The sequence below is a fragment of the Protopterus annectens genome, chromosome 14.part0 (assembly GCF_019279795.1).
Source record: "Protopterus annectens isolate FY-2018-M chromosome 14.part0, PAN1.0, whole genome shotgun sequence".
Classification (NCBI taxonomy): Eukaryota; Metazoa; Chordata; order Ceratodontiformes; family Protopteridae; genus Protopterus; species Protopterus annectens.
The window spans coordinates 826,929,948-826,956,741 of NC_056748.1; the positions used below are offsets into that span (position 1 = coordinate 826,929,948).

The 26,794-nt window shown below is 43.8% G+C and overlaps 1 protein-coding gene across 1 annotated transcript in view; it reads left to right on the plus strand.

Annotated features, from left to right (window-relative positions):
- TM9SF3 (transmembrane 9 superfamily member 3) overlaps positions 1-26,794 on the plus strand; it is a 1,446,273-nt gene that overhangs the window by 1,057,678 nt on the left and 361,801 nt on the right. The window lies entirely within an intron of this gene.

The window sequence follows — 26,794 nt, forward strand, 5'->3', positions numbered from 1 at the left end:
AGCTCAAGCCAGTTAAGTTGCTCGAGGGCTAGATAGTGATGGGATCTATGAGATGCATTGGTAGCAAACTTGGCAATTTTGTTGTAGCAGGATTCCAATTTGCTTAGTTCAATGTTGCGAAGGTTAGTTAAGATAGGGGAGGCATACAGGAGAGTGGATAAGAGGTGAATCCTTGCTAAGGTGGCTTTGGTAGGTTTAGTGATGAACTGTCTGTTCCTGTATAGGAGGCCAAGCTTTTTGTTGACTTTCTTAATTGTCTGGGCCATGTGTAAGTCAAATCTTGGGTTATTGTCAATGTCAACGCCTAATAGTTTTGTGTGTGTTGTTGGGGTGATCTGTATGTTATCTTTAGATGTTATGGTAAAGTCAGTATTTAGTGAGGATCTACCAGGGCTAAAGAGAATGAGTTTGTTTTTTTTTTTTTGGGATTGAGAATAAGTTTTATGTTAGTGAACCATGCTTCTGCTAAGGAAAAGTTTTTTCTGGGTTATGTTTTTAGCTCCTGTCGGGTGGGGGAGGCACATATAATAGTGGTATCATCTGCGTATTGCACTACTGAGGCAGAGAATGAGGATGAAGCTATCTGGTTAGTAAACCGTGAGAACAGCAAAGGCCCTAGTGTGGACCCTTGTGGGACACCTATGCCTACAGGTAGTAGGGGAGACTGTTGTTCTTGCCGTAGAACAGCCTTCTGCCAATTTGATAAGTAGTTATTGAACCAGGATATGGTGGACGGGCTTATGTTAAGGGAAGATAGAGTTTCTAGCTGCATGCTATGGTTTACCATATCAAAGGCTTTTGATAAGTCTAAAAATATTGAGGATACAAATAGTCCATTATTTCTTTGGTGGTTGACAATGTTGGTTAAGGAGAGTAGTGCTGTAGTAGTGCTATGGGAGGGATGGAAGCCATGTTGGGATGTGGATAGTAGGTCATTGTTAAGGAGGTATTGCATTAGTTGGGAATGAACTACTCTTTCTAGTATTTTAGATAGGGATGATAGGATTGCAATCGGGAAGTAGTTGGTAAGTTCAAGGGACTTTTATCCACTTTGTGTAGTGGTATAATATGAGATTTTCCAGGAGTGAGGTACTTTACATTCTGATATTGACCTATTTATAAGAATGGATACTGGATAGGCTATAGCTTCAGTTGTTATTTGAAGGAAGTCTGCAGGTAGATTGTCAGCTGCTAGAGTGGTTGGTTTTAATTTTCTGAGGAGTTTCACAATTGTGTTAGTGGGGACTGGGTCCAGAGAAAAAGTGGAGAAGTTGTATGGTGTCCTGATGTTGGGAGGAGTCTCTGTAGGTAAGGGGCCAGTAGTAGTATTTTGAGTATTAGTTAGGGCTTGGACTGTTTCAGTAAAGAATGTGTTAAATTGGATGGGGATATCATCATGGTTGTTTGGTAATACAGGGGTAGGAGTGGTTGATTTGCCTGGGTGCAGTAAGTTATTTATAGCAACCCAGAATTTCTGAGGGTTGTGAGCATATTTTTCTTGTATGCTTATATGGTAATTAGCTTTGTCACATTGTATTAACTTTTTGATTTGTTGCAGAGCTCAAGATGAGTCTGTCTCAAGGTGTTTTTTTTTTGTTTGTGGAATTGTGCCCAGGCTTTGTCCCTTTCTTTCATTATGGTTTTCATATCTTTTGTTAGCCATGTGGCATGGTTAGCTTTGATTCTAATGTTTCTGGGGGGGGTGCAGGGCAGTTTAGGATTTCAAGGAAGGTTGAGTTGAAATACTGCACGGCATCATCTAGAGCTAGTTGTCTTAAGGGGGTCCAGTTGCAGCATTTTAGTGAGTTGATTAAATCTTTAGCTCTGAAGTTCCTTTTATTACGTACTACTCTTAGGATGGGTTGTTTATTGTGGTGGGATCTGTTCCTAATTAAGTAGGTCACTTGATGGTCACTCAGACTGTCAGGAAGACAGCCTGATTGTTGAGCCAATGTGGGGTCATTTAGCAGAATCCAGTCTAAGATGGACTGGCATTTTGAGGTTTTGTCAGTTCTTCTAGGGGCAGTTGTAATTTAGTTAAATCCATGGAGGTTAATATGGGTGGTGGGATTTTGGCTGGAAAGGTCAGACCAGTCAAGGTTAAAGTCTCCTAAAAGTATCGTTTCATGTGGGAGGGAAGATGAAAACCAGTTTAGTAGGCTTTCATGTATGATAGTATTGTTACCTGGTGGGATATATCCACCTGCAACTATAATTTGTTTGTTGGAGTTAACTTTTAATTTGGCTAGAATTAGTTCTATGTCTTTTACTTCTTGGGAATTGCACTCAAATTGTTCGATGGTGATGCGGTTTTGGAACAGTATATCAACACTACCACCTTTTTACCAGGTCTGTCCCTACGTATAATATTGTAACCAGGGGCAGTAATTTCATTATTGTGGTGTTCAGGTCTGAGCCATGTTTCAGTTAGGACCATGACTTCTAGCTTGTATAGAGCTAGTAGGGCATATGAAGGTCCTTGATTTTATTAAGAATACTTCTAGCATTAATATTTACATGGAGGAGAGATGAGGATGGTCATTGATATAGAGGATTAGTTGTTCCAAGGTACTGTGATTCGAATTGTTGGATCCTGGATTAGGGTGGATGTCCCCACAGCAACTTAGTTTCTGACGTAGGTATAGATAGAGTTTGTTTAGTTTGTGTAATATTTTAGTTTGTTTCTTGGAGGGTGGAGGGCTAGTATTATATTTAAGAGTATTATATAGGGCGGAAAAAGACTGGGTAGAGTAAAGGTAGCAAGATGACATATGGTAATGTCTTTCGTTTCTATGACTGTATGTGGATTCAATTTGCGATGGTGGTGGGGAGGTGATGTTAAGCTGAGTGTGATAGGAGGAAAGAATCGACAGTAGAAGGAGAGAGAGGATAGCTAATGAGGTACAATAATACCTTTAGTAGGTGGGTGTGATATGTATAAGACATTATGTTGAGTTGAAGGTGTAGTTTGATTGGTGATGGTGTGATATTAGTAGCTGTAGTAGTCAGGTGGTGAATAGGGGTGTGGTGGAGCTTTGTAGTGTGGGGTATAATGGGTGAAGCTTGATTGGTCAGTGGGGACTGAGAATGTGATGGGGAGTGGTTTCTTAACTGTAAATGTAATTGATGTGGGGGTGGGTGGGAATGGGGGTAGGGTAGAGGAGCAAAGTGAGCGGAGCAGCACCTTCATGTAGGTTCAGCAGTCAAGAAGGGAAAAAGAAACAGTCAGCAAGGAGGATGTATACTTCAGCTCAGGGGAGAGTATACCTTATTTAATGACCCTAGTTCCTGATTTGGATTGTGTTGAGCACAAAACTAAGCAGAGGAACTTAGTCGCTAGGTTGGGAGCGGCGCTCAGGAGGTGAATGGAAAGAGACTAAGGAAGGGGAGGGTCAGAGAGGGGATTCTGTGTGGGAGGCAGAGGCCAAAAGGAGACTATGTGGGATGAGCGAGGCCAGAGGGAGGAAACAAACGGGAGGTAGGTAGAGATATGGGGGCCTGTATCAGTAGGTAGCGATGAGAGTAGGGAGAAAGAGGGAGCAGAGGAAGTGGATGGGTGTATGGTTGTGTGGGTGGAGAGTGATTTAAAGCCTAGAGAGTACAGGAGTATTGGGTAGGTGACTGCCTTAAAGCCTAGAGAGAGCAGGGTTAATGGGATGGGGGAAACAGGGAGTGGTATAGCTGACCAGGGGCAGCACTTTAATGAGGCACACAGGCTGCACAGGGTTATATACTAGATCCAGTGGGAATAGACTGTTAGGATTACAATTAAAATTAAAATACACAGTTTAACATACGTTGTTAATTCCCTGCACTATTGCTGGATAAGATGTCCACCAAAGGATCTACACTCTTAAAGTGAGTGGGTGGTCTTCAGACCTGACTGGGGTTAGCACTGTCCTTAAATGTTTGGTGACAGGGACCTGAAAAACAAACCGAGAGAGAGGGGATAAGTGTGGGATGAATAATAGCAGGATATAGATGCAGCAAGGTAGGAGTATGCTCTAGTAGTGGAATAGGCTAAGTTGTGCTATGAATAGAAGATGGAAAAGAGGGGGAAGGAAGAAAGTATTAGTACAGAGCAGGCATATTGTAGGGACAGAGGAATAAAGTAATGAGAGGAGTATGATGAAGATGTCTGATTGGGATAGAAGTCTTATAGGGACAGACAGTAGAGAAAGGTAGCACGTTAGGAGAGCTTAGAGACTAGTTAAAGTAAGGAGCTGCCAGCATAAGGAGTAAAATACAGTTAGTAAAACCATTTAAAATGGCATTCAGCAATATGCGTCTTATATACAGTAATGTATCAAAACAGTGGATCCAACCTGCAGCTCAGTGAAGGCTGGGGTATCGCAGTCTTATTGAGGAGGTTTAGCAGGTAAAATATAACTTTAACAGTCACCAAGATATATTAAGGCTTAGCAGACATTTTGCTTACAAACTAATGCCAAGGAACAGCTAAAATATAAGCAGGGTACACCCAATGTGCAACCCCTTCACAGTTAAAAGCAGTCGCTTAGTTAAGGCCACTTATGCGATATGTAGACTCTGACTCGTAGCAAGCCCTAATGCTGCAGTTTTTACTGTTTGTCCCAAGTTTCAGAAATTGCAAATAACAGGTCTCAGTATACACACAGTCAACTATAATTAGCAAATTAATGTTCCCAAAACCTTGATTCACACTAAGTTAACTAAAACATTGTAATCTATATAGTTAGAGTGGAAAGCGATCTGTAGTCACTGTTGTATGGTAAGCGCTAATGGTGCAGACTTTCCCGACCATTCCAAGGATCAAAAAGACAAAAATGGGTCACCACTGACCTCCTCAAGTATCAGAAAAGGCAACAACAGGTCTCTATGCACCCAAAGTCAACTATTACTAGCAAATAATGAGCAACTACTGTTCCCAAAACCTTCAATTATCAACTATTAACAGCAAATAATGAGCAACAACTGTTCCAAAAAACCTTGTATCTCACAAGATTAGACAGTGTAAAATAGGCAGTTAGAGAGAAAAAACACATCACGAGTGGGACACAGTTCACAGAACCTTGTACGCTATTGAGATGGCCTAATACCCTTGTTCAATAAGCAGTCTCGATGAGGAATGCCTTAGAGGCCATGTGCACGCTGTTTGCAGTATGGTGAATACTAATAGTTGGTCCTACAAGGCCCATCTTACCATAAGCCCATAGCTTTGGAAAGTACATTAACAGGGCATAAACTATAACTGTTCGCAAATATCATCAGAGCGTGCCGGGATAATGGCTCACTAAAGCCTCTACAGTATGTGGTGTATGATACAGTCCATTTAAGTACGCTGCATCATTGAAAAATGCCAGAAGGCTCTTGAAGAACTCTAAGCAATTGCGACGACTATTTGGTTGCTTGGCCACTTAAAGCAGTATATACATTTGTAATTGCAAAACATTACATTCAAAGAAGGCAGTTCCCTCCAAAAACATTACATACATAGACGGTGGTTCCTAAACAACTCCTAAAGAACTACCTAGACAAACACTGGCTGTGCTCCTGTCATTCACCAGGCTAATTCCTTCTTGCCTCTCTGTACCTTACCTTATTGCTCTACTTTAGCTCCTCCTATACTCCCTCCATTCTCTCATTCAAACACTGCTGACCCATAACAGTTTTTACACTGTGTTAATTGATAGAGATTGATTCCAGCCACACTGTACATACTTACAGAATATTAATGAACTCCTGTTCTAAGTAACTGTTGATATACATGCACACTGCCTCTAAATTTATTTAATGCACACTGTCGTCATAGTTGGTATTCTGTATATATGTTTACTGTCTCAATTTCTTTATGCACATTCTTTGTAATTAATATTCTGTAAGTTTGCGATGCTTGTACTTGGATCTCTGTATACTTGTGTAAACTGTTGTTTGTATTCATGACTACTGTATAATAGTATTCTTATTGTAAGCTTTGTTACTACATGTGGAGCTTTTCTCCCCAGGTCTCCGCTGAAAACTGGCTTCTGGCCCAGTCGGACACTACCCGGTTAACAAATGTAATAAATAAATGAATTAAAAATCTGTTCATCCCCCTAATGGGGAGTCTAGGGCAATGGACAGATTTGGGAAGCATTTCTACACTTCAGCAACTTTCGCTGTTAGGTCACTGAACTGTTTAGCGCACTTTACCAGACCACAGAGGATTTTATTAAAGCGTTTTCCAAATCCCTCTCAAGAGTAGTAACTGCCGAGGCACAGACTTCTGTTGCATCACAGGTGGCTACCTTACAGTCCGTTACTAACTCATCCATGGGGCGAAATTCACATGCAGCTGAAGGTACCAAAGGTGGCAGGTTCAGGCAGTTCTGTTAGGAGGCATGCCTGGATGCACTTGTGTGATTTTTGTAGAGCCCTTCAAGTCCTCCTTCATCAATGCTTCTTTTGATGAAGTTCATCATTAAGCCCCGAAGTGAAGGACACACACTCCAGGTGTGAGCAAAATGATAAGACTGTGCCTGCAGTGAGCGTATCCTTTTCGACCCTTCAAAGAATCTTGTCTGGGAATCATCAAGGTGGTCAGAAGATGCGACTCGGAAAGTCCCAGGGTCCTTTCCGTGATCCATGTGGAGATGAGTTCCCCCATCTGTCCATGGGGGAACTTAACTGTAGGCACAACCCTCGTGGCAGAGGATGCCCACAGAACCAGGGCTCCAGAGCTTCTTGCACTGACCAGGCGTACCAGCAATCTTGAAAGGAGATCTGATTGCCCACCTCTGGAGGCAAATGGAGTATGTCTGTCCCTGCACCAGGGAGCCTGGCTAAACATTATAAAAAATACATGGGTGCATGAAAAGAAGACAAAAGTAGCATTTATCATTGAAATTGCTGCACCCAGTAACTATAGTGTCTTATGTACAGAAAGAGACTGTCATAAAATACCAGGATTTGCAGGCAGAAACAAGGGCAGTGTGGAAGAATGATACCCAGACAGTTCAAATAGTAGTAGCAGCAGCGGGTCTTATAAATAAATAATTTACAATCGTACATAGTTACCGATGCATGCAACTCCATACGAATTGCAAAAAAAAGTCATTACTGGGCACATTGTGGGTGCTGCAAAGAGTACTTCTGGCTAACATCAAAGATTAAAACAATACTAATTTCATGAACTTTAATTATACTTTGACTTAGGAATGGGATCCATTCCCATCATGGTATTAGAAACCCAAAAGTCTTTGAGAAATTAAAAATTGCAGATGATCATTTTCAGAGGTTATATAATTCCCTTTTTCCTTCTCTTTCCCCTAGCAGTAAACAAATTTCCCAATGTCACACCCAGTCAGAGGAAAGCAGCAGCTCTGGAAATAGCAAAGCTACTGACAAAAAGAGCTGTCCAAGAGGTACCCCCAGACCAGAAAGAATCCAAAACTTACTCAAGAGTAATTTTAGTGACAAAGCAAATGGGACTGGAGACCAATTTTGGATCTCAGCAATCTAAGCAAATCAGCGCAACATACGAACACATCGTCACAGTTCTATTTATTTTGCCTTTCCTGCACAAGGACGATTGGATGTGCTCAGTAGATCTTCACAATGCATACTATCTTAAAAATGAACAGGCAATCCAGGAGATATCTACATTTCTGGCTGGGAGCCAGTCATTACCAATTCAGAGTACTGCCCTTTGGTATCTCCACAGCCCCCAGGGTGTTCACCAAATGTTTGGCAATAGTAGTAAGCAGCTCACTTTTGAAACTGCATGGATTCCAAGCATTTCCTTACCTGGACAGCTGACTCATTACCACCCCAACTAGGCATTTACTAATCAAAGCAAGAGGTGTTATGTACTCCAGTTTTGCTCTCACCTAGGCATTATTGTCAGTCTCAACAAATCTCATCTGGAGCCAGCTCTAGTCCTAGAATTCTTAGGAGCCTTATTCAACACTGTATCAGTGATGGTCTCCCTTCCTCTGCCAAGAGTGCAAACTATAAAAGTTCAAGTAAGGAAAATTCAAAACTCGTCACATTCAGCCCAGTTGATTCTACAGGCATTAGGTTCGATGTGTGCTGCTTTAATTTTGGTACCATTGGCAAGATGCCATATGAGAATTCTTTAGTGGACCGTTAGCAACTCAGTGGTCCATCCCTTGTCCACCCAGATCAAAATAGCTCAGGCATACAAAAGAGATCTTAGGTGCTGGATTTGCTCTGATTAGATTTCTCGAGACCGACCATTCATTCTTCTCAGCCCAAAGCCATAGTGACCACAGACGCATCCCAATTTGGGTGGGAGGGGGCATTTCTTGGGCCGGCAGTCCAAAGCACTTGGTCCCCAGAAGAGGCCAACACACACACATATCAGTGTCCTAGAAATGAGAGCAGTCCTCCTAGCTTTGCAGGCCTTTCAAGACTCTGTCCCTTCAGGGACTATTGCAGTTCATGTAGACAATATGGCTGTAGTCTTGTGCATCAACAAACTGGGAGGAATCTGGTCTTACCCCTTATGTCGAGAAGTATGAGTGTGTGGCAGTGGATGATTTCATCCAGTCAGTTTCTGATAGCAGTGCCCATTCTGGAGAAATCCATTGTGATAGCAGACAAGTTGAGCAGATCCAGTCTATTGCCTTATGAGTGGTCTGTCAACAAAGATATTGTGGAGAAGATTTTCCGTCATTGGGGCCATCCATGTTGTGGCCTATGTGCTTCTCTCCTCAAGAACAAGTGTAGCTTTTTTTCCCTGATTCCCCCCACTGGGGAAGTCACCAAGAGGTGCTTTTCTGCATGATTGGTCCCACAGTCTCTTTTATGCTTACCCCCCCAACTCCCCTTATCCCAACATTTCTTCAGAAAGCATCTCAGTTGAGGAAAACAGTAATCCTCATTACCCCTTATTGGCCTTGTCAGATAGGGTTCCCTTTCCTCCGGTCTTGACTGATTCACCCCCCCCCCCCAATGGATCTTGGATTCAATTCCAGATCTTCTGTCTCATCTGGCAGACATGATTCATCCAGACATTTTGGGCCTAAAATTGAATGCACGGTTTCTCCAGTTCCATTGATAATTAGACAACCTCTTGGCTCTCTTCTCCTGTACATCACATAATATTATCTTCCCACAAACCTTTCCACTAGGAAGATTTACAAAAGTTAATGGAAAAGATTTGTTATTTGGGCTCTGCAGAAAGACATTGACCCCTTTTCTGCACCAGTACTTAAGGTCCTCAAGTTTTTGGCTACTGTTTTTATGAAGGGGCTAGTTATTCAGCAGTTAAAGTACAGTTGGCTGCTATTTCAGATTTTCATATTGGAGTTGCCAATTCTTCTTGAGCTTCATCGCAGTTGTGTAAGGCTTTTATTAAAGGAACTTTTTTTACCTCCTTTTAAAGATCCTACCCCACCGTGGGATTTAAATCTAATCTTACAAACCTGATCTCAGTCACCATTTGAACCAGCCGCTGAATGTGACCTAAAGCTTTTAACCTGGAAAAGAATATTTTTGATAGCTATTACCTCGGCTAGAAGAGTATCAGAACTTGCTAGACTTATCCTCTAAACCTCCTTATTTGGCTTTCCATAAAGGTAGAGTATTTCTACGAACCAATCCATCCTTTCTTCCTAAGGTGGTGTCAGGATCCAGCATAAATCAATCCATTAAATCTCCCAGTTTTCGTCCCCAATCTTTTTTTGCATTTATTGGATGTTCATACACAATTACATTTCTGTCTGCATACAACTGACAAATTTAGAAAATTAGATCAGTTATTTATCTTCTTTTCAGATTCGAGTTTGAGTAAACCTGTTACCAGAATAACATTAGCCAAGTGATTAACTGGTTGTATTTCTTTGGTCAATAATAAGTTGGGTTTGTCCTTACCAAAACCTTTCATAACTCATTCAACCAGATCTGTGGCAACCTCTTCAGTGTTTATATCAAGATTTTCCTTGGATGATATTTCTGCTGCAGCCACTTGGGCTAGGCCTCATACTATTATTACTCATTGCAAAGTTGATCTGGTCTTTAGGGGAAGAGTAGTCTTCAGCTCAACAGTACTCAGGAATATCCTTTCTTGGAGTCCACCCGAGGTTTCAGGTAGCTGGGGACTCTGTCCCACAGGTTGAGGAATGAATGAAAATTGATAACATCAGATGTTATGTGATCCTATCTCGCCTACATTCTGACTGATGGGTTCGGAGCCGATCCCTCGGCTCCGACTCGGCACGCTTATGCCAAAGAGCGAAGTCTCTTATTGGCTGAGCTTACTATATCCCAGGATGCACCACTACCAGTCCCCCAGATCTCGTTTGCCGCTAACTAGCAAAGACGTGGTCTCGAGCTGGCTGAGCTAAGTAGTGTTTTTTCACTAACTTTTTCTGTCAGAAATTTGCTAATTTCTTAACAAAAAGCTGTTTTAACGGCTACTATGTGCTGTTGTGTGTGTTTGACAACTTTTCTGTGAAAAATTTGTGTGTGATTGATATTTGTTCTGGTTACAGGCTCCCTTGGTCTGTAGGGCCTTTCCTGTTGGTTAATTCCTTTTAAAAAAACCTTAGGGTTTCTTAATTTCCTTTATACGGTTGTTTACTGTTGTTCAATTGGCCTTTATTTTATTGCGGGCTATCGTTGTGAACGGCAAGTTAATCTTGACTAAGACTAAGTTTGTCTGTGAGAGAGTACTTAAATTTACTTATAATGTCTCAGGCACCTAGGCCTTCGGGCTTCAAGAAGTGCACTAAATGTAGTTTTAAAATGTCTATCACGGATGACCACTCTCTGTGTGTATATTGTTTGGGCGCCAAACATTTGCAGGAGTCCTGCAGCGTGTGTCACGCTTTTTCCTCGAGGGTCCTCCAAGAGAGGAAAAATAAGCTTATATTGAAAGGCCTTATAAAACCCTCTTTTGAAGAAGCTTTAGCATCCTCTCCTTCTCCTGCTAAAAAGAAAAGGGCGTCTGCTTTGACCAGTCCATCGGACCCGACCACCAAAAGACATAGGCAGGCTTCTCCTTCGGCTCCAAGGACTTCGGAGCCGAGGGCGGAACGGTCTGCCTCGATGCCTCCAGTCTCGACTCCTCTGTCTTCGGAGCCGATGGCTGGGGCATCGAGAGGCGGGTCACCTTCATCGGCTCCACTGGTCTCGGAGCCGATGAAGGTTGTCCGCTCAGACACTTCCTCCTCGGCGCCTAAGTCCTCCTCGGCACCGATGGAAACTGGTTTGGGTATTCCTTCGGCGCCGATAGTTATCGAGTCGCCTCGGAGCCGGTCCCCTAGCCCCTTGGGGCCGTTGGAGAGGCCAACTCGAACCCGTTCAGTCTCCTGTAGGTCATCGAGGATGTCAGATTCGGACATAGACAGGGTGCTCCAAAGACTCGGATGATGTCTCATTCGCAGACATTTTAGAGATCCTCAAACAACGAGGCGGCTGGATATCCAAACCCCCCTCTGCTGATGAGTCAGTGCTTCTCAAGGCCTTTGGGGCTCAGCCCTCCGCCTCCTGGGTGTCTCCGCCCTTCGACGAGCTCCTCGATTTGGTTTGTCGGAGGGCGTGGGAACATCCAGATACTGTGGAACCAGTGCCTTCTCGCCCTAACAAATTTTTGTCTGCCCCACCCGAGAAGGAGTTCTTGACAAAAGGCGTGGCTGTAGATGCCATGGTGGTGGCATCTGCTAGCATCTGCTACACAACAGGATGTGGCAGAGGCTTCAACGTCCGTCCATCCTCCTAATAAGGAGTCTAGGAGCATGGACCGCACGGAAGCGCACCCTGACTTCAGCGGCCTTTACACTAAGGTCCCTGAATTATTTGGCACATTTTACCAGGCTACAGAGGGATCTGGTCAAGGAGCTGTCAGATTCCCTCTCGGGTAACCTACCTGAGCAGCTAGCCCAGTCAGTTAGTTCTCAGTTGGCTATCCTTACCTCGATTTCTAACTCGTCCATGAGGCTCATTTCATATGCGGCCGAAGGGGCGGGCAGAGCGGCAGGCACAGGCGTGGCTCTACGGAGACAAGCCTGGCTCCGTTTGTGTCATTTTGCGGAGGCCTTCAAGTCTTCCTTCGCCGACTCTCCCTTTGATGGGTCCTCTTTGTTTGGACCTAAGGTTAAAGACACTCTTACCCGCTGTGAGCAAGAGGGAAAAACTTTATCTGCCGTAGGTGCACGTTATTCCACTCCCTTTCGGCCTTATCCCAAGGCTAAAGGAGGAGGGAAGATGTGGTTCCGCAAATCACGTAAGTTTTTTCCTCAACAGCAGGAAGATTCCCCTTCCAGAGGCAGAGGACGGGGAAATTTTTCTGGGAGACGCCGTCCCAGAGGCGGCAGAGGGTCCCACAATTCTGGAGCCCGCGAGTCCTTTCGTGGCTCTTCAGCCTCCCACACTTCATGAGGGATTGCCCGGCTGTGCTGCTCCGGAGCCAGTCGGGTGCCGTTTTGCCAAGCACCTAAAAGCCTGGGAGTCTATCACTCAGGACAAATGGGTGCTTCGGATTATTGCCGGAGGTTACACCATTCCCTTCACACACTCACCCCCACCGTCCAAAAAAATCCCGGACCCACCACCCAGTCAAAGGGAAATTGCAGCCACAGAAGCGTCAAAGCTGCTAGAAAAAGGAGTCATCCAACCGGTCCCCACAGACCAGATCGGATCCGGAAATTACTCAAGGTTCTTTTTAGTGCCAAAAAAGACAGGGGACCTGAGACCAATATTGGACCTCAGCAAACTAAACCAATCCGTCATGAAATCCAAATTCCGAGTGGTCACTTTACAATCCATTCTCCCATTGTTGGAGAAGGATGTTTGGATGTGCTCCATAGATCTCAAGGACGCCTATTATCATATACCGATACATCGGGCGTCCAGGAAGTATCTGCGCTTCAGCCTGGGAGACAGTCATTTCCAATTTTGTGCACTGCCCTTTGGTCTCACCACAGCCCCCAGGGTGTTCACCAAGTGTTTGGCAGTAGTGACTGCTCACCTGAGGAGTCTTGGATTCCAAGTGTTTCCCTATCTGGACGACTGGCTCCTGACTGCCACCACCAGGCATCTACTTATGGACAACCTCAAAGCCACCATCTCCCTGGGTGCTACCCTGGGAATTACATTCAATTGGTCAAAGTCTGTCTTGCTGCCCTCTCAGCGCATAAGGTTCATAGGAGCAGAGATAGACTCAAAATTGATGCGCGTCTTTCTTCCTACCGAAAGTATTCAAACTTTACAAGGTCAAGTTCAAGCCCTGCTTTCAAGATCCAAAGCCCCAGCCAGGATGGTCCTGCAACTTTTAGGTTCGATGTCTGCCACGGTTCTCCTAGTTCCACTGGCAAGATTGCACATGAGGATTCTTCAGTGGCTGTTATCGACTCAATGGTCCTTTCAGAATCTCCCCCTCAATCACCCCATTATGATTACAGAAACGTGCAAACGGGACCTCCGCTGGTGGCTTCAGCCATCCAATCTGAATCAGGGAAGACCTTTTGTTATCCCCCCCTCCGGTGGCCACCCTGACGACGGATGCCTCCCAGACAGGGTGGGGGGGGGGCATTGTCTGGGCAGGTTAGTTCAGGGTTCTTGGCTTCCAGGCGAAACCTTTCTCCATATCAATGTATTGGAAATGAGGGCTGTACTTCTGTCCCTACAGGCCCTCCACAAGTTTCTCCCTCAAGGCATTATTGCTATCCACACAGACAACATGTCTGTGGTCTGGTATCTAAACAAACAAGGAGGGACCAGATCTTACCCCCTTTGCAGAGAGGCCATGAGGGTGTGGGAATGGGCTGTAGCTACCAACCGTTTCTTGGTAGCGACCCACATTCCAGGGAAATCCAATATATTGGCAGACAGATTAAGCAGGACGATTCTCTCTCCTCACGAGTGGTCCCTGAACGAAACAGTAGCAGCTCAGGTTTTCAGAAGATGGGGAACCCCGTGCTGCGACCTATTTGCAACACCACAAAACGCAAAGTGCAAAAGGTTCTTCTCCTTGACTCCACGTCAGGGGGAGGCAGCTATGGATGCTCTAGTCCAACCTTGGCCAACAGGACTACTTTATGCCTTTCCTCCGGTTCCACTTCTCCCCAAAGTCATCCAGAAAGCTTCTCAATTGGGGTCCACAATGATACTAATTGCTCCGCACTGGCCTCATCAGGTATGGTTTCCCTACCTGAAGAAACATGCTGTGGACGATCCTTGGTTTTTGGATCTAACTCCGGATCTGCTGATTCATCAGTCGGGACAACAACACCAGTCCCTTCACACTTTGAAATTGACAGCTTGGCTCCTCCACTTCCGACTTTAGTCAGAAATCACACCCTAGACCCGGAAGTTATTCACATTTTATCTTCGGCCCACAAACCCACCACTAAGAAATTGTACCTCAGTAAGTGGAAGAGGTTGGCTATCTGGGCTCAACTCAGGGGCTTAGACCCTATCACTGCCCCAATTCCAGAGGTTTTGAAATTTTTAACATCCTTGTTTAATCAAGGATCTTCAGTCTCTACCATTAAAGTCCAACTAGCAGCTATCTCTAAATTTCACGAATCCATGGATCCACCGTTGCAAAACTTTCATTAAAGGTGCTGGGCTGTTAAGACCCCCAGTTTTTCATCCTGCGCCTCCGTGGGATCTTGATTTGGTACTTCGTGCCTTAACATCTTCCCCTTTCGAACCGGCTGCTACATGTGAGTTAAAATATCTGTCTTGGAAAACTGCCTTCTTAGTTGCAATTACCTCTGCAAGAAGAGTTTCAGAGCTTCAAGCCCTATCTATCAAACCACCGTACTTGATTTTTCACAAGGATAGAGTATCACTTAGGCCTAACCCATCTTTTGTCCCAAAGGTTTGTTCTAATCTCCGTCTCCAACAATCTCCAGAGCTACCAGTTTTCTTTCCAAAATTCTCCAATGAAGCGGAGTACACCCTCCATAAATTGGATGTTCACAGGCAATTGCGCTTCTATCTAGACAGGACTCAGCAAATTTGAAAATCAGACCAGTTGTTTGTGTCCTTTTCAGACAATAAATTGGGTAAAACCATCACTAAAGCTACTATCTCCAAATGGATTAGAGATTGTATAACTCAGGCTTATTCCTCTTCAAATAAGCAACTTACAACATCTATCAAAGCTCACTCTACCAGAGCTATGGCTACTTCTATTGCTTTTCATTCCAAGCTCGCTATTTCTGAGATTTGTGCTGCGGCTACTTGGTCCAACCCGCACACTTTCATTTCCCACTATAAATTGGATGTGGCATCTAAAGGGCGAGCATCATTTGGTTCCACGGTACTCAGGAGTGTTTTCCAGTGAGCCACCCAGGATTCAGGTGCTAGGGACGCTGTCCCATCAGTCAGAATGTAGGCGAGATAGGATCACATAACATCTTTTAGTTATGTACTCACCATAACTTCAGATGTTTGGGATCCATCTCGCCTACATTCCTAATACCCACCCTCCTTCCCCCTGCCTTGGAGATCAGAAGAGATTGAACGGTTTTGAGTTCTACTGTTTTTATCTTGTTTCATCTGACGATGTTATATAAGCAGTGCGTGCATGTGTGCATGCATGCGGACAAACTAGATCTGGGGGACTGGTAGTGGTGCATCCTGGGATATAGTAAGCTCAGCCAATAAGAGACTTCGCTCTTTGGCATAAGCGTGCCGAGTCGGAGCCGAGGGATCGGCTCCGAACCCATCAGTCAGAATGTAGGCGAGATGGATCCCAAACATCTGAAGTTATGGTGAGTACATAACTAAAAGATAAAGAAGTGTGTGCTCGCCATAACATTCAGTCTGTGTTGTCCATTTTCATTCTTCAGCTTCCTCCAACCCCCTATCTGTACTGGTTTTTGACTTCTGCAAGAACTAGAGGAAACCAGAAGAGCCAATGTTCTTTCTTACCTCCAGTTAGTGGTTTCTCTTTTATATAGGGTTGTTTAGAAATAAAGAGCAACAAACAAGATCTGAGGTATGGAAGGGGGCCATAGCATTATGGGTAAGGGAGGAGCACGAGAGTTTGTAGTAGGTCACGTGCTGTAAAAAGCAGCCGAGTCAGATATGAGGATTGGATCTGAACCTACATGTTGAGGAAGAATGAAAATGGACAACACAGATTGAACATTATGGTGAGTGCATAACTTCTTTTTTTGAGAGTCATTTAAGATAACACCTAGTTCAAGCCATCAAAAAGACTCGTATAAAACTAGGGTGTCATTCTATTCTCATGTTACAGTATTCCAAACTCTTAGGTTATCCTCTGCTTGTTACCCGAATGTCCGTCAAGTATACAAAAGCTTGTAGTCACTTCTAGGCATGTGGGATGGCCTAGGGTGCATGGGCCATAAAAGTGACTTCTGCACATGGCAGCTGCTGCCAAGTACCCGGTTGGGGCTGTTTGATTCCTTTTGGTCACTGCATATCTGTTTAGGTTACATGTCATCCAGGAAGAGAGAGTGCAGGTGCGGTTGTCAGATCCTCCATAAGGACACCCATGAACTCTGCCTTTTCTGTCTAGGGCCTACCCACGACCGTCTTAATTGCAGGATCTGTCAAGCCTTCATCCCTAAGACACTCCACAGTCATCTGCACTCTTTGAACATTTACTGAAAAAATCAGCATCTTAAATGCTTAGCATTAGGATGGAAGGGTCGTCCAGTCAGTTCATGGAACCACTTAGAAGGAAGGCTAAGGTTTCCAGGCCTGAACTTGCTGTAGCCCCTCCTCCACCTGACATCCCTCCTGTGGCCTACGTTCACCTGGAGGAACGTAAGGAATATGCCGTTTCAGGTATAGTGGGCACTCCTCTGGAGGCTGTAGAACCTAGGGCAGAAGGCATATCCGGGGAGGGCTTGCAGACCTCGCCTGCCAATGATGAGGATGAACTTCAAGTTATTATGGCTGCCCAGACAGGCTCTTAGACTGCATCCACTGCTTCCCAGCAAACAGACTATAGGCCTCTCTCTGAGACTAGGCCTTCCTAAGCGCCTATGCCTTATAGGCTTTCACTTAAAAAGAAATGCAAAACAAAACATCTCTCCCCTCCTACTGAAAGCCAGCCTGATTGGCAGGATTTTTCACAGAGCCTATTTAATGCCTTTATGGCCCTAAGGCCTGCCATGCCTGTTTCCCAAAAGGCTAGTCCTCCTCCTGTCAGTCCCAGGCCTCAGGTTGAGGAAATTATCCAACCAGAAGCTGAGGAATCCTCACAATCCTCTTTGGAGGATTCTCTCTCCTGTGTCTCAGCTGACAACTCCTCTTGGGTATGCTTCTCCAGAGGATGAAGCTGCTGAGGCTGACTCCCCCGGAGAGGACCTCACCATTGGGGAGAACATTTCTAAAACGAGAGAACATTTTCAGTGCGACACTTCTGAGATGTCAGAGGTCCAAAAAAGATTATATGAGCTTCTACAGATGGAAAGCCCTGCTCCATCTGCAATTCCTCCAGTGTTACCGGCTTTCTTGGAGGCTTTTAATGCTGCCTATCTTAATTCTGATTCACAACCACCTGCCCCTAGAAGGCCTGACAGATTTCACAAAGTCCCTGAAGGGGCATAATTTTTTGATAAATGCCCTGTTACTGACATTGCCACTGTCTTAGTTTCAGCAGACAAGCCATCCAGGCTACTTCCCTCCACCTGTGTCCTCCACCTGTGTCCTTCCCATAGACAAGGACATTAAGGCCATAGAGCACCTTGGTAAGAAGGTATATACTTCTGCTACCCTTGAAGGCAAAATACCGAGATGCCAGGATTAAGATAGACCTGGTGGTTCATCTACTCTGTGCAGTTTGTGTTTTATTTGGAAGAAGGTATACACTTCTGCTACCCTGGCCTTTAGGGCAGTCAGTTACCAGATGCATATGTCCAAATATGCCTTTGTTCTTTTGACCCAGGCCACCAAGCTTTTGGCTGACCTTCCTGACTCATCTTCCAAGGCTCAAATCTCAAGTCTAATTTCAGGGCTTGGCTCCCTGCAAAAATATGCGTAGCGTATATTTTTGGATTTCTGTTATTCGGTGAGTTGCAGTTCACGAAAGTTCGTTCACGTTAAACAGCACTTTCGCTTAAAAGGAATCGGCAGTGTTAGATTTGGTAGGGTGTACTTTCAGTGAACAAAAGTAGACCCATACACACATGCAGATATATATGTATTCACATACGTAAATGTACATATGTGTGTGTATATATATATATATATATATATATTTTTTTTTTCCGTGTGTATGTATATATATATATATGTACACACACATTATATATATGTATATATATGTATATATATATATATATATATATATATATATATATAGATATGTATATATGTATATGTATATATATATGTATATGTATATATATATATATATATATATATATATATATATATATATATATATATATATATATATATATATATATATATCTATATATACATACATATATATATATATATATATATATATATATATATATATATATATATATACATATATACGGTTTCATATGAAACCATTGAAAGTTCATTACATCGAAAAGCATTTGCCCCCTTCCCCAATGTTGTGCGACCCTGGAGTTGATATATATAGTTGGGTGTGGCACAGCCCCCACATAAAATGCTTTTCGATGTAATGAACTTTCAATGGAATGAACTTTCAATGGAATGAACTTTCGATGGTTTCATATGAAACCATATATACATATATCCACATATATACATATACATATATATCTATATATATATATATATATATATATATATATATATATATATATATATATATATATATATATATATATATATATATATATATATATATATATATATATATATATATATATCTATATATACATATATATCTATCTATATATACATATATATCTATATATATATATATATATATATATATATATATATATATATATATATATATATAGATATATATAGTCCTAGGGGTAGGCCTTTGGCAGATATTTCTTGTAAGGATGAGGAATCTTCAGGGGCTTGAGACCCTTACCTACACCTCTCATATTTTCTCTCCACTGGTCTATGCTTCCCCAGAGGCGGAGTCTAATGGAACTGATTCCCCTGGGGAAGACATCACCTTTGGGGATACCATTGTCCAAATGAAGGACGACTTTAAATGGGACTGCAGTCATGTATCTGAGACTCAAAAAAAAAAAAAAAAAAAAGGTACTATGACCTCTTGCAAATGGAGTCCCTTAACCACTCTGCTGTTCCCCCTGTCCATCCTGCGTTTTTGGATGCCTTTTTGGCTGCTTCTGAATCTCCATAATCCCAACCCACAGCACCTAAGCTACCTTATAGATTGTATAAAGTACCAGAAGATGCCAAATTACTTTTCAAGGCCTCTTCTACAGACCCATCCACTATATCCGTTGCTGCAGATAAAACTTCTAAGCTTCTTCCTTACTCCCTTCGGATAAAGAAAGCAAGACTATGGAGAGGTTAGGGAAAAGTTTATACCTCTGTGCCTCCTTAGCTGTTAGAGCCATAAATTATCAAACTTATATGGCCAGATACTCCATGGCCCTATTGACAGATGCCATTAAACAGTTTGAGTTACCTGACTCCCCCAACAAGGCAAAAATTGCCAGCCTTTTGAATTCTTGTAGTCAAGTTACCAGACACTATAAAGTGTAGGCAAGACACAAATGCATCAGGGTCAGTCCTCAGAAGATATTCCTAACTCAGGTTGCAGCCTTTGCCAGATGACATCAAGGCAAAGCTTATGGACATCCTTAGATAACAAGGCCTTGTTTGACTCAGCAGCTGCAGAGCTCTTTAAGGCCCTTCAGGTGAAGGGCAAAGAGCTTCAGTTTCTCAAGCAAATATTTGTGTGCCATGTTCACTGTTTCCATAGGAACTACCCATCCAGAACCTCTTTTGTGAGAAGGCCTTCTAAACACCTATCTTCCAAAGGGAAAAAAGACCCCAGGAAGCAGACCCCTCCCAGGTCTTCACTCTCCACAACAGTTCAAAAGCAGCCCTTTCAGGCCAAACCTGGTACTCTGTGACTACCAGACCCTAAGTGCAGATATCCCCCTCTCCCTGTGTCTTGCCCTGTCCCCTCCTCCTTGGATACAGTTTACCCAGGACTCTTGGGTCCTTTCTGTCATAAAACAAGGTTATTTCATGGTCTGAGAATCCAGACCATCATTCAAAGGCATTCCGCAAACACCCTCCCCCGAGACCAAATTGGCTTCCTTTCCTCCACACTTACCCTCCTTTCTCAAAAAACTATTTAAGAGGTACCTCAAAATTTCAGAGGGAAAGGGTTTTATTCCAGAATGTTCCTGGTTCCCAGGAAACAAGGTCCAACAATTACCAGTACACAGAGTGCTCTTCAAACTATCTGGAGATATACAGAGCTGAGTATATTTTTCTGGCACTTCAGAGTTGTGTACTGGTAATTGTTGTTTGACTAATTTTATGTCATTGCTGGCTGACGACAGAGTTGTGCACTGTTATTTTTGCTTCACTGTATAGTTTTTCAGATCTCTGCTGAAGGTGTTGGTTTTCCCATACCCACCCTCCCTATTCATGTCTTGTTTAAATTTGGAGGCTTTTGCAGTTGCCCACCTCCACTGTAGATTTGATCTGAGACACTCCCCCCAGTCCCGTCTCTTTCCCTCATTCTACCTAATAGACTCCTTCTGCACTTGCTGTTAGTCATTTTTAATTTAATTGCATTTTTTAAACTGTTTGGTCTAACATTGCTACATACTTAAGTGTGCTAGCTTGCACTGCATTTGAATTGTTTTTACTGCTGTTTTAGCTACTTTTATGTGTGTATGTTTTTATTTATATATATATATCTATATATATATATATATATATCTATATATATATATATATATATATATATATAAACCTTTCCTGTATCTAGTGTAGTCCCGATTCAGATTTGCTGTATCCAGGACTGTATGTAAGCTTCTGAGCCCCCCCCCCCCCAAAGCTTTCTGTGTTGTAGGGAAGCCTTCTAGCTTATCAGTGGGAGTGGTAAGCACTAGGTAACCCATCTACCACATAAGAAGTGTTTTTGGCCCAAAAATTGTAGTTATTGGCTGTTTTGGCAGTTTTTCCATCTCTTTCAACTTTCCGATTTAAAAGGCCGCATTTGCACTTGTTTCCCCCCTTTCCTGTAACTAGTTTACTCCAGATACAGATTCTTAGTTTTAGCTCTTGAATTTGCATATTCGTGATCAGCACTTGTTCAGAACTTGTAAGCACTAAATAACCAACTAATTACTACAGCACTCAACATTCCTCATTATCTAGAGGAAAACGGTTTTTGGTACTTACTTTCCTCACTTGCTTAGAGAAAAACAGCTCTTGTACTCATTTTCCTCACTTATCTAGAGAAAAATAGTTTTTTTATTCAGGCATGTACAAGGGTCAGCTCCCAGTGTTCTCTCCTGTCTGTCTGATGAATCTGGGCATCTTGGGGCAATGTAGAAATTGCCTCATGTACACAGACAACCCTCTCCTCCTACCACCCAACACTACAACCTGTGAGAGATGCACTTATCTAGCCAAACTGGCGGTAAAGCTCTTTCCAATCAAGACTGAACTTGACAGTCAAAAGGAGAAGGTAAACACTTGCACCATACCACACTCATCACATAGACTCACTAAATCTGCACCACCAAAATCCACACATAAAAACACAAACATTTGCAGAGGCTCTCAGTAATAATCTGTCTGAGCAGCAGAGACCTCCAAAGCAGAAACACAAGCAACCTCCATCCCCCAACACAACCCAAATGACACACAGCCGCAGACTCGGTGTGCACACACCACAGCCAATAGGGTAAAACAACATACCCAACACACTAGTCATAGGTGACTGTATAGTCAGGCACACTGATGTCCCACTCACTAGGCTAAACAAGGAGAAGGTTACTGTCAGCTGCCTGTCAGGTGCCAGGAGCCGCCACGTAATCCACGCACTCCGGTCACTCCATAACAAGTACAAATATGACTCTGACATTGTCCATGTTGGTGTGAATGACCTGAGACGTACCTCCCTGGACTGCATGAAAAGAGACCTGGAAGAGCTCTCCGATCTTGTAGCCCAGGCAGGTATGACCCTAGCCCTGAGTAGCATTCTGCCATCACCCAGAATGATGCTGCAGTACAAGGACAAAATGATTGACTTCAACAGTTGACTAAGCTTCTGGTGCCATTCTAAAGGGATCCAGTATCTCTCTGACTGGGATGACATGGTCGACAGACCACAATGCTTTGCCATGCGCCTGCACCTGTCACCTCTGGGATTCCGGATACTGGCTAAGATTCTTCCTGCCCCTATAGTGCCTTTTTTAGGCAAGGTTCAAATGACAAATTCACCACCGTAACAGGAACAGGCAAGCAAAAACTGAGGGTGATGCTACTCAATGCTAGAAGTCTAAATCTCAAAATGCACTCACTCGAGGCACTCCTTAAAATGGAGAACATCGATATCTGTGCAGTGACTGAGACCTGGTTCAAGGCTCCAGAGAGTACCCCTGCACTACCAGGCTATAACTCATACCACACCTTTCGGCCATGTAACCTGGACCGGAACACCAAAGGCGGAGGTTTGTCCATATTCATTTAGGATATCCACACCTCCAGGCTAGTTGCTCAGCATAATGCAGCCAAGGTTATCCAAGTGCAACTAACTCTTGGCAAAACTGCAATCCAAATTGTAGCTTGCTACAGATCACCCACCATGCCCCAGGATTCCCACTCCTCTTTTCTTGATGTACTGGAAAATATTAGGGTTCAACCAAACACCCTAATAATGGGCAATTTCATCTACCCCACCATTAACTGGGAGAACTACTCATGTACCAACTCATTCGCATTCAACGCTTTCTGGAATTCATAAACTCCAATGCCCTGGATCAACTTATCTACACCCCCACTAGGGGCAACAATATCCTAGATCTAGTCATTACCAACATGAGAGACCAGTGTTCCACATCTGAAGTCAACGCCTCATTGGTCCGATCTGTCCATAAGCTAATTACCCTAGATATCCACATCCTGCCCCACCCCTCGTTAAGGAAACCATGGTAATAAATTTTTCCAAAGCCAATTTCATGCTTCTTAAGACAGAAGTGGTGAACTTCATGTCACCCATGCAGATGGGCAGTACAGTTACAACTACTGAATCTTACACAATTGCACTTTATAAGCACTTACATGAGTGCATGGATCGTGCTATCCCAAACAGAACCCAGACGCTATCCTCCAAAAAAAGGAAGCCAATCTGGTGGTTCCCTGTCATAAACAAACTGTACAACAGAAGGAAGAAACTGTTGCAAAAGAGAGTAAAATCCCATAAGTGGAGGAGCTGCCTGGTCAGCCTCAGTAAGAAGCTGCGATCCCTGATACAATCCTCCAAAGCTAGTTATGAAAACAAAATCGCCACTGATTCTAAAGAGAACCACAAAGCATTCTATAGCTATGTCAAGAATCTCAATGACAACACTCAGATCTGCTCTGAGTTACAGCACAATGGCACTAAATATACAGACCCAACTGATATTGCCAACATCCAGGCAGATAGGTTCAGTGCTAACTTTACCCCCCTCTCACCCCCTAAAGAACCCATCTCTATACTGGAAGAATGCAGAGTTCCTGTAATCACAACTGCACAGGTAAAAAAGCTAAGAACACAGCATCCATGGGACCAGACAACATCCCAGGCTGCGTTCTACACGAACTACAGAACGAACTGGCACCCCCCTAAGTACCATGTTCAATCATAGCGTCACCTCAGGCTTTCTGCCTGCTTGAATGGTGCACAGCGATGGTTATCCCATTCCACAAGGGGGGAGCCACCACGGACCCCTGAAACTACCGCCCCATTAGCCTGACGAGCCTGGTCTGCAAGGCCATGGAACGTATTATCATGGAACTTATAAACAAAGACATTGGTAATCTCCAAACTCTGGACCCCACCCAGTTCGGGTTTGTAAAAGGCAGATCATGTCTCCTAAACCTGATAGACTTCTTTGAAGCAGTCACCAAAGCCGTTGACAAAGGTAAGGTGGTTCACACAGCCTATCTAGATCTTGCCAAGGCTTTCGACACCATCCCCCACTCTGGAATTATAGATAAACTCACTAAACTAAGTATAAATCCCTATGTCACAAGATGGGAGGCCAACTGGCTCACTGACAGAACCCACACTGTGAAAGTAGCAGACTCCAAATCCGACTTCAGACCAGTGACAAGTGGAGTACCACAGGGTTCAATCCTGGGTCCTCTCCTGTTAGCCTGTACTTCAGAGAAGTATATACCAAACACAGAAGGTCTTTGGCTAACGAAGTTTGCAGATGACTGCAAACTTGGAGCCATCATCGAAACTCCTAACAATGTGGACATCCTACAAAAGGGCCTCACTGAGACAGATGCTTGGTGTCAAAGCCATGGCCTCAAGCTCAATGCCAAAAAGTGCATAGTCATCCCCTTTGGTTAAAACTCTGTACCCATGAACTACAACATAGGCAGTAATCTACTTAACACCGAAAGTGTGATAAGAGACCTTGGGACACAGGTGGACAGTAGTCTCTCATTTGATAATCACATCGCCACAGTAGGCAGGAAATCCTTCTTCATGGCACACCTCATCACAAAAGGTTTCTCATCCAGAAAAAAAGAGGTCATTGTTTCCCTCTACTCATCACTCATTAGACCCATTATAGAGTACAATGCCCCTTTTGGTATGTACCTCACAAGACATCTATAACAACTGGAAAGGCCGCAGAAGTACCTCACAAAGAGGATTACCGGCCTCAAACAGATGCCCTACGCAGACCGTCTCAAAAAACTCCAGCTTTACTCCATCGCATATCGCCTACTCAGAGGCGATCTCTGCCTAACATACAAAGCTATGTCAAACCCAGAGCTGTTGAACATGCTCCACTTAAAGAAATCCCAGTCCCTCCGAGCTACACACTCTAGGAACCTAAACCTGGTCACCACAATAAACAGAACATGCCGGAGGGACAGAGACTTCCCATACACTGGAATAAACTACCTATCTATATCAAACAAAGCTCCTCATTAGCACTCTTCAAGAAAAATATTGATGATTGGATGGGAAATAGGAAATTCACCCCGGGGATCACCTCTGTGGCTCTGCTCGACAGTGGCACAGGAAAATAGTTTTCTTGGGTGGCAAAAGCCAGGGTACCTTTTTGGCTGGGCTTTTATAGGCCCCAGGGCCGATAGCCCAGTACCTACCTACGGAGACCTGTCTTGATCTGTCTCACCTGAATACCTCTCTCTGCATCCCCCTTCTTTCAGATGCTGACTCTTCCTACCCTCCTCCACCTGATTCTCCCTCAGGCTTACATGGTGCCCTTAGACCTAAAGGATGCCTAACTGCACATCCTATCAGCACACTTTTCAGGAAATTCCTTCATTTCTCTGTGGATTCTCTGCAATTTCAGTTTTGTGCTTTGCCATTTGGTCTGTCTACAGCCCCAAGAGTATTCACAAAGTGTTTAGCCCCAGTCATTGCCTTTGCCAGAATGTAGGGGATACAATTCTTTCTTTACCTGGACGATATCCTCATCCAGGCATCGTCCCAACAGTTGCTCTTGCAGCACCTACAGTATGCCATCTCCTGCTTAAAGGGCTAGGGTTTATAATAAACCTTCAGAAATCCTCCTTGACCCCCTCTCAGGACCATGTATTCCTAGGATGCAGGATTCTCACAGTGCAAATGATGACCTGTCTACCTCCATACGAGATCCAGGCCCTAACTTCTTATTTCCAAGAACTTCTTCCTCTCCAAGCCCCGTCTGGCAGGGAGTTTCTAAGACTCTTGGGGTTCATGGCTTCCACCATTCCCATGGTACCCTTAGCAAGGCTACACATGAGGAAATTTTAATGGTTCCAAAGGACAGTCTGGAAACATCACCTACACCCTCTGGAGTTTATGATCCCCTTCTTACCTTGCCTAGCCAAGGAGCTAGAGTGGTGGATTGCTCAGATTTTTAAAAAATCCAGGCCTACCTCTACAACCGCCTGCCCCCAACCAGAGTCTGTACACAAATGCATTAGACTCTGGTTGGGGGGCCACTGTGGGAGATTGGAGAATGAGAGAAATATGGACCCCCTCCCAACAGAGGGAGCGCACCAACATCAAGGAAATGAGGGCCTTGATCTTTGCCTTACAAATCTTCAAGGATAGGACCCTTCCAGGAGTGCTGAGATGGTACACAGACAGCACCATGGAGCTGTGGTACATCAACAAGCAAGAAGAGACAAAGTCCTACATCCTGTGCAGATTGGTTTTGTATGCATGGGAGTTTACTCAGCAGAATCAAGTTACCCTTCTAGCCATCTACACCCCCCAGCCCAGAATGTGATGGCAGATTAACTAAACAGGTCCATCACTCAATCCTACAAATGGATGTTAAAGAGGGATGTGTTCCTGAACCTGGTCCATCGATGGGGTACACCTCAGGTAGATTTGTTTGCCTCCACCATGAACAGACAACTCCCAACTTACTTCACCAGGACTTGCACTCCTGGGGCGTGGGAAGGTGGATGCTGTCTCCTTCCCATGGAAGGGGATGTTTGCTTATGCATTCCCCCCTTTCCTCTTCTGCAAAAAGTTCTCGTGAAAATTCAGAGAGAGCAACTTCAAATATTGTTAGTGACCCCATTTTGGCCAGCACTGGTTCCCCCTTCTGCATCATCTAGCCAAGGGCAATCACCACAAGTTACCCCTCAGGTTGGACCTTCTCACTTAGGAAAAGGGAACTCTCATACACCACCAAATATCCACCCTGAGCCTAACACTGTG